General features: G+C 36.8%; 1 pseudogene; it reads left to right on the plus strand.

Annotated features, from left to right (window-relative positions):
* The first annotated feature begins 9030 nt into the window (after positions 1–9030).
* Positions 9031–15866, plus strand: part of LOC114030467 — a 67335-nt pseudogene continuing 60499 nt past the window's right edge.

Genomic DNA, 15866 nt, shown 5'->3' on the forward strand with positions numbered 1-15866 from the left:
GGAAAAGGGAGAAAGGTAAAGGAACAAACATTACAAAGCTCAGCGGCCCCGGTGGTCTAGGCTGTGTCTGTCTTTGCTTGTCCTTTGTGATCAGGTCTTCACACATCTTAATTAATACAATCTGAGCGATGGGCTCTGGCTACGGAGAGTGGAGTAAAAGGCAGCCCTGGGCTGTTTTTCTCTTTATTGTTTCTAATGTTTCTCCTATGAGTCTTCCACTTCTAGTCTCCCATCTTTGAGTCTCAAACAACAAGACGTGGTACTGATGGTTTTTAAATATGCAGCCATCAGGGATCTGAGAGCCACAAATGCTTTAAAACATAGAATGTTAGACCACAGAACAGAATATTTGGAACTAAAGGAAATCAGATTATCACCTAGTCTAAGTTCATCATTTGAAAGATTCAGGAACTGAGACTTGGAATAGTGATATTATTGGTTAAAGATCTGATAGCTGGTTAGTAGCAGAGCCAGAACCACAATCCAAATCTCCTTGAACACTGAGCAAAGTTCAGATTTCCTTACCTTCACATTAAGTGAAAATTAATGTAATAGAATCCTAAAGTTATACTGCCTCTTCTTAGGCAAACAGCTTCTAAACAATAATAATATTTGGAAGTTCCTCCTTACAAGACTGAAGGGAAAAGCCCATGGAGTGTGTTTGAATCATCTACTGCTATTGACTTTGCTCTTTTACTAGCCTTGTAACAGGAGTTGAGATTTTTTTCCCCCTAGTATTCATTTTGGTCTGCATACTAAAATGTGACAGTTGTGAATGTTGAAAAGTAGCTATGCCAATCTGCCAGCTTCAGTCTGTGTACCCTTCAAAGATAATTTCCTTTTCTCATTTTTAAAGGTCCAAAGATATATCATCTAAGTTGCAGATATGTGGAGTCCCCTGTGTAAGAATTCTGCTCCAAGGTATTCCACAGGCAGAGCTAGTGCTAGAAGCTAGTAAGGTATGCAGCCAAGTGCCCAAACTAGGAGTATGTGAGTGGGAGTAGGTGTGTGTGGGGGGTAGAGCATGTGTATCTGTGTGTAGGGGGAGGAGATGGAGAATAGAGAAGCATGCAACAAAAGATACTTTTTTAATATTCCTTTTTATAAAATGTCCATCTTTTTAATTCCAGGAATTTCTGATTGGGATTTATTTTCTTAGATTCTTGGGATTTATTTTCTTAGAATTATTGAACATCCAAGTTAAAAGAAATCTCAGAAGCCATCTATTCTAAATTACCTATGATCAGTAGTCCGTTCTCCAAACTCCCAGACAAGTAGCTATCCATTTTTTCTTTGAAAACCTTCTGCAAAGAGGACACTGTTATGCCCTTCAGCATATTATTCCACTTTGGAACAGGCTCAAATAATTAAGATATGATCTCTTACAACACAACAAAATCTATTCCTCTGCAACTTCTTCCTATTGCTCCTAGTTCTGCTCTATGGTGACTGAGCAGTCAATCAACAAGAATTTATTCTTTTATTTGTTTATTTATTTTTGCAAGGCAATTGGAGTTAAGTGACTTGCCCAGAGTCAGACAACTAGTAAGTGTTACATGTCTGAGAAAGGATTTGAACTCAGGTCCTCCTGACTCCAGGGCTGGTGTTCTATCCACTGCACCACCTAGATGCCCTACAAAAAGAATTTATTAAGCACCTACTATGTGTCAAGCACTGTGCTAGGTCCGAGAATAATAAATGGAAAGAGTTTGTTCCATTTCAAAATTTAAAATGATCACCAGAATGTGCTTGAAATGGTGGATTGTAGCAGACATTAATTCAAAAGCATTCAAATAGCTAATTGTCTATAGGGCCACAGAAACATGTATGCTGAAGGTTGTTGTTTAGTTGTTTTCAGTCATGTCCAACTTTCATGACCCCTTTTGGGGTTTTCTTGGCAGAGATACTGGAGTGGTTTACCATTTGCTTCCCCAGCTCATTTTATAGATGAGGAAACTGAGGCAAACAAGATTAAATGACTTGCCCAGGGTCACACAGCTAGTAAGTATCTGAGACCAGATGTGAATTTAGGAAGATGAGTCTTCTTCACTCCATGTCTGGCATTCTACTCTATCCACTGCACCACCTAGCTGTGCCTGAAGATACACAATCTGAAACATGTAGCCAGTGATGACCACGGGTGTATAACATCATTATGAGGTACAAGTAGGACCTGGAAAGGTCAGGCAATTGTGAAATTGTGAAATGAGATTTTTTGATGGACAAAATGCTGGACTTGAGGCTAGGAAGACCTGAATTTAGATTATAACTGTCCCACTTACTGCCTATGTGACCAAATCGTTTAAAATCTCTTGACCTCAGTTTCTTTATCTGTAAAATGAAATGGTCAGGCAAGATGCTCTCTAAGGTCTCTTTTAGATCTAAATCTATAACCTATTGCTACCCTCAAAATACCAAAGGAAGAAGAAGGCCTCCAGTTCAGTGAGGAGATTCATTTATGGGGGGAAAAGAGAAAATAATTTGTAGGATGAGAAGACATCTATGCTCTTGTAATTTGCATCAATAGAAGTAATAGGGAAGGAATCGCTCTGAAGAAACTTCATAGCCTTTACAGGGAGAACATTATAGCTGGCTTCAGATATTTGAATGGCCGTCAAGTTCAAGGAAGATTAGACCTGTTCTGCTTGACCCCAGAGAATAGAACTGGGAGCAATGGATGGTTTGCTTCAAGAGGAAGGAAGTTGCCTATCATTGGGTATAACTAAGAAAAGACTAGATGACCACTTGTGTTGGTTGTGACAGGGATTGTTTTTCACATATGGATCGGACCATATGGCCTCCTGACGTCTTTTGAATTCCCAGATACTATTATTATATGTATCACAGCATTTGAAAATGTAAGTGTCAAGTTTTATTACCACATTGTCATTTTAACTATACAAGTATCACAAACATCAATCACAGTCAAGCAAACATAGAATCATTGCAACCAACCAACAAAAGAAAATATAACCAGTCACCACCCACAACCTTCACAACCTACTAAATGACCATCACATCACAGTAAGCTACAATCCACAACCACTATAACAAACATGTCTCATGCCACCATGACCATCAAAAATCATAATAAAATCAACTGTCAGTTGACAGGTAACAGTAGGATGAATGTGTTTTCCCTCAATCCCCCAAACCACCATGGCTGGATGAAGTGTAACTTTAGGAAATTTCTCATGGATGTATTTCATGGGAAGGGAGAAGAGGAATTTATCTCTAAAGTAAATCAGGCTACAGACACATATAATATGCTATGAATTTGGGAATTGTTGTTGGTTTTATTCAGTCTTTTTTCAATCATGTCTGACTCTCTATGATCCCATTTTGGGGTTTTCTTGGCAAAGACACTGGTGTGGTTTGCCATTTCCTTCTCCAACTCCTTTTACACATGAGGAACTGATGTAAACAGACTTAAGTGACTTGCTCAGGGTCACTAAACTAGCAAGTGTTTGAGACTGTATTTGAACTCATGAAGAGTCTTCCTGATTCCAGGCCCAGTGTTCTATCCACTCCCCCACTGAGCTTCACTGAGTTGCCCTGTCAAGTTCTGGAATAGTAGGATTCACAAGAATATTTGATTGGAAGAAGAACTATGTCTTCTGCTCCTTCGTGTGCTCACCCGTATTAACATTCATAGTAAATGTTGAAGAAATATTTGTTGAATTGATAGAGAAGAGGCTGGAGTAATTCTCTGTTTCCCCAGAGGGCAGAAATAGGAGCAGTGATTGGAACATAAATGGAGGTAGATTCAGCTCTGTAGAGAAAAGTGCTTTCTAATAATCAGAACCATGCAGCAGCAGAATGGGTGACTGCCAATTAAGTCATGTATCCAGCGTCACTGAAAGTGTTCAGGCAGAGGCCCGTGGTTACTTGCTATAGAGCCTACAGGGAAAGATTCTAGAGGCTGCGGGGAGTTACACTAGATGATCTCAAAGTTGTCTACTAAGCCCCAAATTTTATTCTCTGGCTGCCACTGATAAATGTAAAAGAAATTTCAAGGCACCAGGGTCAAATTCTTTAGCCTTGCTGTAATTATGACCTTCGTACCCAGGTAAAAATAGGGCCATTACTTCTATAGTCATGGAATTTAAAAATAGCTCCCATGTCTTGACAGTGCCAGTGGGATTCATATCAAAAATGTTTATAGAGTGGGTGTCTATGAAGCCTAGTCATTTTCTTGAAAAAATAAAACATTGCCTTCTTCAAATATGATTCTATATCTAATCAAGTAATTGTCTTTGCTCTCAATACTTTCAGATCTAACCTCTGATTAACAGATTTCCCCTGTTGCTAAGGGAAAATATATACCTGAAAGAAATAGATTAAAAATTTGCAGGATTTCTTCAGTTTTTAAGTAACTTTGATGCTACTTGTAAGTTTATCAGTATTCCTATGGTCATCCTCATAGCCTATTCCTGACTTTTCAGTTCAGGATGAAAGATAACCTGTTTTTGGTACCCTGACACTTCACTGATTGTTTTAAAATCACTTCTTTGCATATTAGTTTGACATGTTCATGTTTTCCCACTAAATTTTTAAATTTTTATTCTTTAATAAATATGAAGTTGAAGAGCCTTAGAATTATAGACATCCTATGAATGGGGACCAGATTTGTGATTTAATTAGTAAAAGGAACTCTGGGTGAGAAAATTCTCTCTGCCAATGCTTGTTGGATCCTCCATTGCAATTTAAATTTTTAGAGAGTTGCTTAGACTATTGAGGGATTAGGTGACAAGCCTAGGGTCCTACAGCCAATGTATATCAGAGATAGGACATGAGACTGGATCTTCCTGGTTTTGAGAATGACTCTCTACGCACTATGCCATGCTACCTCTATGATTATTAATAACCTAATAATTAATTGAGTGAATTATTTTCCATCCTACTCAAGTCTTGAGATATTAGAATGTTTGGGGATCATTTTATTTGCCAGATGAAGATGGGGAGAAGTAGAGAGCTGTGTAACTACTGAACTTCTCTCATACAATGAAACATGGTCCAATGACCATTCCAAGCAACTCAAGCAACTTGGATTTCTTCATCCAGAGGTTGAATCAAGTTGAGCTATGCTCTCTTGAACATTCTCCTGTTTTCTGATTTAAGTTAAAGGCTGCAAGCTGTTTCAGACAAAGACTGAAACCTGAGTTTCCCACACTTTGAAGGGACTATGCTCATGAGGAAAGATCCACCAGTAAATGATGTGTGTTGTCCAAGGCTGGTCCTGATTTTTATGCTGTTAATTCTAATTCTGTGGAGTCCATTGGTTGGCAAGTTGAAAAAGAGCCCAGCAGAATTGACTCTACTGTGCTGGTCACATAGCAGTCACCCTCAGTTTGTTTATCTTCATAATTTCACAGTGACCCTAGTGAAAACATGGATACAATGTAGAGTTTCCAAAGATCAGGAATCAGGAGACATTTTTTTAGTCCTTGTTCAGCCACTGATTGACCTTGGGAAATTTACTTGTCTCTCAGCCTCTAGTTTCTTCATTTGTGAAATAGCCACACTAGATTAAAATATCTACAAGGCCACATAATTTAATTGTTGCAAGGGAATTCAAACTTCTATTTAAACACTAAGTCCCTTTTTATAGCTTTTTGTTTGTTTATGTGTTTGTTTTTGGTCAGGCAGTCATCCAGTTTCTGCTTGTGAAGGCTTCCAGAGATGTGGAACTAGTTATCTTGTAAGGCAGAGCATTCTAACTGTGGATAATTCTACTTGTTAATCACTTCTCCACCACTTTATCTTGAACTGAAACCTTTTGTCCTGTAACTTTACCACAGTTTTCTAAAACTGCTCTCTAGGAATAAGCAGAAGGCACTTCATCACTCTTCTACATGGCAACCCTTCAAATATGTGAAAACAACAGTCACAGTCTCCTTCAATTTCTTCTTCTCTGGGCTAATAATATAATATCCTTAAACTGATCCTTGTTACACATTATCTTTAGTCACCTCAACATTCTTATGAATCTGCTCCTTAGGTATATTCCAGTTTATCAATATGCCTTATGAAATGCATACTGTTCAATAACTTTATGATTCTGTAACCATTCTTCCTGGAAGTGAACTGAAGTGAAATTAATTTAATTAAGCTTCTATTCCATGTAGAAAATCATTTGGCCCATTTCTAACGAAACCTTAACAGACCTTTGGAGATCATCAAAATCAGGATCCAGTTTATTAATAAATTGAAAAGTTAGCTACCTTTGTCATAATTTTCTGTACTCATTCTATCACCTTCTCAATGCATCTTCTCCTCACCCTTTGGCTCATGTTCTCTCTCTCTTCCTACTTTCTACAATCTCTAAGATATTTCTTGCTTATGTAAGTTTAGTTCCTATAAACCTGTGCCCGGAAGTAATTTTTTTTTCTCCCTGAGACTAGACTTGCTTTTAAAACTCAAATATGATCTCCCATATGAAGATTTTTCTCAACTTCCTATGAGAGTAATTGATAGAAGTTATAGGAAAATGAATTTTGGCTCAATAGGAAGATGACCCCCCCCTCAATAATTGTCATGGGAAATGCTGCCTGATGAGTTAATGAGTTATCTACCACCAGGCTGGGTGATCACTTGTTGGGGATGTGAAGTGGAATAATGCTGAGGGTAGAGGTTGGAATAGCTGACTTTGAAGATCCGATCCAATTTTAAATTTCTATAAAATTACATTTTCCTGGGAAAAAATTCCTGGAAAATGGGCGTGGATTTGTCACCTATTCAATGAAAGAGGGATTACTCACCTTAAATCCTTCATGTGCATTTTGCTCATCAGAAGTTTAGGCAACTTTTCATAAGTGTTGGGAACTTGGTTGGTTTCAAATTATTATTAGATTTACGGTTGTCTTTGTACCTTGACATACTAGATCCTTCACTTCTGAAATTGTCACAAGGGATAAATGTGCTTTTGAATGCAACAAATCAGACAGAAAATGTCAGCTAGAGAGCAAGTTCATAGCCTGGGGACAAATTCCCAGGAATCAGTGCCCCATATGTACTAGAATTGGTGAACTAGTGACACTGGAGGTATACACAGAAAAAAGTGCACTTAAAATGATGGAGATGACCAGGTAGGCATGCTAATATAAAACTGATCACTTCAGTCTGGATAGATTAAAACTGAAAGAAGTATGATACAATCAGGAATTTGGAAAGAATATCAGAGGTCATACAGTTCAACCCCTCTCAAAATTGTAAGCTCAGACATTTATGTACCACTTTTATGTTCTTAAAGTGCTTTACAGATATTAAATCAATTCAATTCAATAAACATTTATTAAGAGTCTACTATGTACAAGGCACTATGCTAAGCTCTAGGAATACAGATAAGAAGAAGAAAGAAAGTCTGAGCACTCAGTGAGTCTTCGGTCTAATAGAGGGAAATAACACACATTGTGGTGGAGTGGAAACCAAGCCAAGCTGCTGATGGAAAATGGAAATTATCTCATTTGAGATTTTCAACAGCCTTTTGAAATTTTATTCCTCTGTTCTGGATGGATAAATTGAGGCTCATAAAAGTTAAGTGACCAAGGTAACTCAGGCACCAAAGCAACAGGAATTTAGTAATTACTATGTGACAGGTATTATATACTAAATACTGAGGCCAAACATATAAGAAAAAAAAGTCTCTGCCCTTAAGGAGCATACATTCTAATAAGAGAAGATAACACACCAAAAGAAGCTGAAAAGATGTTTTCTGTTAGGGGAAGGGGATGAAAGTAGCAGTCATAGGAACATGATATTGCAGCATGGAAAGTAAGAAGCAGAAGCAAGAAGAAAATGAAGGAAAGCCTGCTGGGGCCCCTCCTCAAAATGGCAGCCCTCGGGGGAATTCACCCATGTGAGAAAGACCCCTGCATGGTGGAGAAATGTTCTAGGGTAAGAAGGCTTCATGGGAAAATGAATGTACCATAGTGTGAGAGGACTAATACTTACCAATGCTTCCTTATCACGTGAACAAAGCCCATGCCTCCCCCTTAAACTCCCAAACCTGGGTTAGGTTTACCCTTCCACCTTCCCTGAAAGGCAACAAAATTTTCCCTAAAGGACAACAAAGTTGTCTCTGGGACTTAAGTGACCATTGCCCCCTCTGGAGAAGCTTCTTGGTTGCCTGAGGGCATAAAAAGCTCCAATTAAGTGGATTTTTGAAGACCCTATGTGTCACTATAACCTTCCCCACTGGCCAGAGGCATTTCCAAATGTAGCCAGGAGGGTGGGTGTGAGGGACTGTCTGATGTCGGCAGCTGCCAGTCGGGTGCTGTGGCATGGGTAAGGTAAGATCTGGGTATTTTGGAAGTCGAGGCAGGGACTGTGGTAGGCAGAGTCGTGTGTACTGGGATGGGCTGGATTCGGAGAAGCCATGAGGCAATTGGGCAATGCTATGAGATAAGCTGGGTGCAAGGAAGTAGCCGAGCCTGAACTCCTGAGGCAAGGGGCGGTGCCACGTGGGAGTGGGATGGCAGAGGACTGAGTTCCCTCTGCTTAGTCCCCTCCCTATATGCAATGTCATCCCCAGATGCCTCTTGTGACCTTCCTGACCTTGTGCAGCACTGACCCAGTCCCCTCCTGAGTCTGACTTCCTAGGTCACGTACTCTTGTCTATGCGTCAATCCCAGATGCCTCCTTCCTGTATCCAATCCTAGCCTCCTACGTCACTCCCTCCCCCTTGGTGTGCTAAACTCAGACAGCCCCTTCCGGTATCTGACCCTACAATCATTGGCTAGTAGCGGGCTGGGGAGGAGGGGCTAAGTAGGTACTTAGGAACAAGCGTGGTCAGAACACACGTGCGCTCTCCCCTGGCTCCTGCCTGTTGCTCTGGCCTTGTTGCTTGGGCTTGCTATGATGGTTTGCTGTGTTGGCCTCTGAATAAAACTCTGGTGTTGGTGCCTTCCGATGGCTTGTCTCTGTGTGGTGATCCGGCTGAGGACCGAGGACCCAGGCATGGGTAAGACTCTGGCAGTACACTTCTTTTAAGGGAAGGGGGTACTGGCGCACGACTGGCAGAGGGCCGGCATGCGGCCCGTACAGGTGGGGAAGGAGCAATTCCAGAGAAGTTAACTGTCATGAGCCTTTGTAATATTAAGGGAAAGTAAAGCTCTTTTTGATAACTGTCCAATGCCTCCTTTCATCCTAACATCAAACTTCAACTAAAAGAGCACTGCTATTAGGATAGCCTATAACTAAGAGTGAGGCATTTTCAAGGCACTGTGGGAAGTTCCAAGGTTGTTAAACAGATGAAACATGGTGGTAAAATCCACATACTAAATGCCACAAGTGGAATGTGACTCCAGCTCTTCCTGACTCCAGATCAATCATCCATCCATTGTCATATTGCCTTACTTTCTGAACAAATGATCATTACTGAACACCGTTGAACTCTGTTGAACATTCTCAGTGACAACAGAATCACTACCTTGTAAGAGTCTATAAGTTCTCCAACAATTTCCAAAGGATTTATTCCAGTTGCTAAGGGTGAACCTGGCTAGATGATTGTGGTAACTGAGATAGGCCTTGGCAAGAAGCAACTCAGGAGATAAAACTATTCCTATTTGAAAGTGACATCACAATTAAAGTAGAAAACCCTAGAGAATCAACAAAGAAACTAGATGAGATAATAGTTTCAGGAAAGTAGCAGTATATAAATAAACCTACAAAAATTATCAGTGTTTCTTTATAGCATTAACAAAAATCAAGAGAAAAAAATGTTGATACTTGCTTCTTCACTTCTTCTCTCATTCACTCCTCAACTATTGTAATTTGGCTTTTGACCTCACAAATCAGTTGAATATTTTTCAAAATTGCTGCTGACTTTTTAATTTCCAGATCTGGTAATATATTCTTAGTCCTGATCTTTTTTAGCTTATCTGAAGCATATGATACTATTGTCAACTCTCCTACAGGATATTTTTGTCTCTCTTGATTTATCTTTTACCTATATGAACATTCTTCATTCTTCATTGTTGCCTCCTCACCCACATCATGGTCCTTAACCAAGCACCTTAACTTTAACAGCATTGGTCCAGGCCCTTCTTTTCCTCACCCTTTATAAATTCTCATTTATTAACCTCATTAGTTCCCATGGATTTAATTGCCATATCCATATGGATGACTACTCAATCGACGCACCTTTTCCATTTTCTTCTCTGACTTTCAGTCCCAGATTACCAGTTGCCTATTAGATATTTCAAACTGGATATCCTGGAGACCTCTTAAACTCAACATGTCTAAAAATGAATGGCTTATCTTTTTTTTCCCCAAAAAACTTTCTTCTCTTCTAAACTTCCTTATCACTATTAAAGGTACCATGATACTTTGAGTTTCCCAGGTTCATTTTCTAAGCATTAGCCTCAACTCTTCACTTTCCCTCACCATACACATATAACCAGTTTCCAAATAGTGCTGTTTTGAACTTCTCATATTTGACTTCTCTCTATTCCTATAGCTACTATCTCAGTTTCCTCATTTGTAAAATGAGCCGGAGAAGGAAATGGCAAATCACTCCAGTATCTTTGCCAAGAAAACCCCAAACTGGATCACAAAGAGTTGGACATGACTGAAATGACAGAACAACAACAAAAACAGATATAAATATAGATATATAAGGAATTAACAGAAATAAATAAGACCAAGAACCATTCCTCATTATATAACTGATCAAAGGATATGACTAGTTCTCAAAAGCTCATCAGTGATTTTGAATTGTTCTTTTCAGTTTTCATTTCATAATTTTCATTTCTTCTTTTGAAAGCTTTTTATTCATATTCTTTAACTACATGTTTATTTTTATTTTGATTCTTTTTAAAATTTATTTATTTATTTTTAGTTTTCAACATTCATTTTTATAACATTTTGAGTTCTAAATGTGGCCCCCTCCCCAATATGGCATGCAATCTGATGTAGGCTATACATGTACAATCATATTAAACATATTTCCACATCAGTCATGTTGTGAAAGAAGAATCAGAACAAAAGGGAAAAACCAAGAGAAAGAAAAAAAAAAGAAAAGAAAAGAAAATAGTATGCTTCAATTTGCATTCAGACTCCATAGTTCTTTCTCTGAATGTGGATAGCATTTTCTATCACAAGTTCCTTGGAATTGTCTTAGATCATTGCTTTGCTGAGAAGAACTAAGTCTATCAAAGTTGCTCATCATGGGATGTTGCTGTTACTATGTTCAATGTTCTACTGGTTCTGCTCACTTCATTTCTTCTGTTAATCTAAGTTTTTCCAGTTGGTTTTTTTTTTCTAAAATCTCCCTGCTCATTATTTTTTATGGAATAATAGTATTTCATTACATTCATATACCACAACTTGTTCAGTCATTCCCCAACTGATGGACATCCCCTCAATTTCTAATTCTTTGCTGCCACAAAAAGAGCTGTTATAAATATTTTTGTACATGTGGGTTCTTTTCCCTTTTTTATATTCCCTTTGGGATACAGACCTAACAGTGGTGTTGCTGGATCAAAGGGTATACACACTTTGATTGTCCTTTGGACATAGTTCCAAACTGCTCTCCAGAATGACTAGATCAGTTCACAATTCCATCAACAATGCATTAGTGTTCCAATTTTCAACATCTTCTCCAACATTTATCATTTTCTTGTTTTGTCATGTTAGCCAATCTGATAGGTGTGATATGGTACCTCAGAGTTGTTCAATTTGCATTTCTCTAATCTAACCATGTTTATTTTCAAAGAAAAGGTTTTTAATTTTATAATTTTGTGTCAATTCCCTATTATATATTGTATTTCAGATTTTTATCAGAAATGAAAATATTCATATTTCACCCAGGTCATTTATTTATTCTTATTTTGGCTATATAATCTTAAGTTAAGACAATATATCTTTTGTTTTGCAATTTCCTCTAAAACACAATTTGCTTAAGGATCTTTTCCCCCTCTCTCCAATTGTCAAAAATATAACCTATCAGTTTGTTTTAGTTTTCTAATAGTGTGATTAGAATTTCATTTTTTAATGTCTGGTGCACAATGGTATTCTAAACCACTTTTTTACATCATACAAGCTATGTGACATTGGGAAAGTCACTTAACCTCTGGTTACCTCAGTTTCTTTAACAGTAAAATGGGAACAATAATAACACTTACCTCCCAGAGTGATTGTGAGTTAATATTTCCAAAGGATTTAACATGGTGCCTTGGCACATATTAGTTAGTTAACTATCATCATCATTATCATCACCACGACCATGTCATGTTTCTATCCTCTTTCCCCCATAGCTTCATTGAATAATGAGTTCCTTTCCTTCTCTAGGAATTCTTGTTCTTGGATTTATCAAAGAATAGACTGCTGTGTTTTGCCTTCTAAATATATTTTTTTAAAATTTCATCTATTCCACTTATCTACTTCTCTCATTTTATTTTAGTACCAGATAGTTTTGATGAATAGTTTTAATATCCTTTATAATGATGGTCTCCTTTCATACTTTCTTCCCTTTTATTTCCTTTGATACCCCTGATTTTTCTTCCTTCCACATTATTTTTCCCATAATTTAGTCTCATCCTATAAAATATCTCAGTGATGTGGTTAGTGATTGATTTCTTTAAATCTACACATAAATTTGCATACTATTGCTATCTTTAACACTAATCTAGTCATGAGTATTGTATATACAACCAATTATTTTGCACAGATCATCAAATATCAGTGTTGGAAAGTAACACAGAAGCCAACCAGTACAACTCAAACTTAAATAAGAATGCTCTCTACTGCACACATAGTTGGTCATGGACCAAGTCATACAGCTATTATGTGTCTGAGGCAAAATTTAAACTCACATCTTCCTGACTCCAAATCCAGTGTTCTAACAGTGGTTATATTCTAGGACAAATTTAAGCTTATCTCAAGTAGGGTTCATTTAAAAAAAAATTATATCCCCAGCATCTAGCACAGTGCCTGACACCTAGTAGGCACTTAATAAATAAGCCACTGATTGATTGAAGATTTATAGGTAATTAACAGAAATATATAAGACCAAGAGACATTCCCCAGTAGATAATTACTAAAAAGATATGAATAGTTCTCAAAAGATGATCAGTGATTTTGAAGGCACCTAGCTTGAGCTCCTGAGGTGACCCACTTCACTTTTGGAAAATTACATCTTCCTTTATTTCTGTAAAACTTTAATTAATATTGTAATGCAGGAGAGCCTGTGTGTATCTTTGCAGACACATTTCTATTTCATTTTATGTTAAAATATATTTCCTTTTAAAATAATTTTTGCTAATAATTATAGAAAAGTTATTTTTGTATATGATTTTCATTCTGCTACTTTGCTGACACTTAACTGAAATTATTATTTTGTTTGTTCTTTTGGGTTTTTCTAAGGATCCATTATATCATTCATAGATAAAAATATTTTTGTCTCCCCTTTGCCAATGTAAAACCTTTTCAATTACTTGAATGTAATGAAGGCAAGAAATAAAATGTCACAGAGAAGGAAAAACATGTAGTTTTATCCATAGTCTGGGGGAACTCATTGAAGCTTCTTAAGTATAGAACAATATTGTTAGACTTGTGCTTTTGGAATATCATTTAGGCAACTTTGTGGTGGATGCATCTGAGAGAAGAGAGACTAAATAAAGTAATAAAAATTAGAAAATCCAACTCAACACTGGAAACAAGAGATTATGAGGCTCTGAATTAAGGTAGGTAGGGGCATAAATGGAGATTAAAAAAAATTTGTGAGAGATTTTGAAGGGGTAGGATCAACAAAACTTAGTAATCATTTAACTAAATGAGTTAGGGTAAGTGAGAATGAAGATTGGAAGACAATTCCTAAGCTGACAACCTTAGTGACTGAAAGATTTTAAGATCTACCAAAATGGGGAAGTTAGGAGGAGTCAGTCAATAAGAGTTTGGATTTGAACCCTGTCCCTCTGACCCAAGAACTAATCCACTTTATGTTTGACCATATTGACTCCCCTATGATGACTGGACTCTGAGTGAAATTTTGGTGGCTGGTTTCTAAATATACTTTACATTCCTGTTACTTGCTTGTTCATAAAAAGAAGGCAACACCATCAGCTATACAAGGTGATTAATTCTTTGCTAATCTCACCCTAAGCAACATTTTTTAATGAAGCTTAAAACTGATGCCATTATTTTTGCCAGTTAAGTCCAAAGACTAGTTTAAACCTGCCCATTTTTAATGAGGTTTTCAGGGTATTTATGCTGCTACTTTTATACTAAGTCAACTTACCATGAAATGGTAGCTAATTATCTCTGATGATTTTAAAACAGCAACTGAGGACAAATTAAAACACACACACACACACACACACACAAAAGAAAATTAAAAAAAAAAACAAATGCTGCCATACATATCAATATAGTTGAATAAAATAAACCCTCATATTAACAATGCCAAGAAATGTAGCTCTGCATTTAAATTCATTTTAAGTTCATGACCTCTTATATTTTTATTAATTTGTTCATACTGATATATTTATTCATTTGTCAACTTTTTCATTCATTTGCTTGCTTAAATGTTTATTCATTTATTTCTTCATCCATTTATTCATTCATTCATTAGTTTAGTCACATTTCCTTTCCTTGTCTCCCTAGTGTTTAGCTCAGTGCTTGGCACATAGCAGAGCCATAAATGGCTGCTGACTTGATTTATCAGGAGGTAAGTGGTTCCAATCATTTTATAACTTCTGTAGTTACGTTGAATAGAATTTATCTTTTCAGCTCTTCTTGTTTTTGTTGTTAGGAATAAAAATGCTGATAATTTATGTGGATTTATCTTATATCCTGAAACTTTAATGTCATTAATGAAGTTGTTTTTCTTAGTTGACAGCTATTGTAGTTTCTTCTGAAGGGGCCACATCTCCTGGGTTGCATTTGCTTGGCTGTTAAAAGGCAAAAATTAAGGAGGAATATACGCATTGCTAGAATGAATTACTTAGGAATTTTTATCCTGCTCCTAATCTTTCTAATATATTATTGCAACCTACTTACTAATATTTTATTTTAAAATTTGATATCAGCATTCAGTAAGGATATTGGTCTCTAGTTTTCTCCCTCTGCTTCGTCTCTCTTTGGTTTAGATATTAAGATCATATTTGCACCATAGAAAGAGATTGAAAGGGTGCCTTTTTTTTATTTTTGAAAAGTTTAAATACTATTGGAATTATTTGTTCTTTGCTTGATAGGATGATAAGAATAATGCTAGATCTCTATTTTGAACATTTTCCATCTCACATATCTTAGAAATTATGAATATTTGGTACGTCAACATTTACTACAATCACTGTTCTTAAATTGTTGTGGAAGGCTCATATGTCTGCAATATTCTGGGCAACAGTTTTGCCTGGGCTAATGCTCAAATTCCACTGTCAGTTAATATTTATTGAATTCTCCATGATATTTTGAGATCTGTTTTGAAAGTACTAGGATTTGTCATTGTTTACTTTGTGTTTTGCTAAGTGGCTGGAGCTGCCCTCTCTTAAAAGGATATTATTTCTTCTGAAACAGATACACTTAAGACTAAAGTGTTAAGATCATCATCATCTTCATCATCAATTATTTTGCTTTTGCTTATACAGATTTTGGTAGCCTATATTGTTTAATTCTAGTTACTAAATTAATATCTTGCTAGAAATTTAGTAGGTGCTAAAATTTAAAATCTGTACTGATGTGTTACTGAATTTCTGCCTTATATGTATATTCTGAATTGATCAAGATATCTTGATTCTTTAAGGATAATTATCTGTGATATCTGGTGATTGCACTTTGCCATCATAAATGCCTCTGATTCTACAAACAAATCTTTATAATTCAATCATTTGTTCTTTGTTTGATGTTTCTTTAGCAGCACATTGTTG

This window comes from Vombatus ursinus, unplaced genomic scaffold (assembly GCF_900497805.2).
Source record: "Vombatus ursinus unplaced genomic scaffold, bare-nosed wombat genome assembly UNPS02005236.1, whole genome shotgun sequence".
In the NCBI taxonomy this organism is placed as follows: Eukaryota; Metazoa; Chordata; class Mammalia; order Diprotodontia; family Vombatidae; genus Vombatus; species Vombatus ursinus.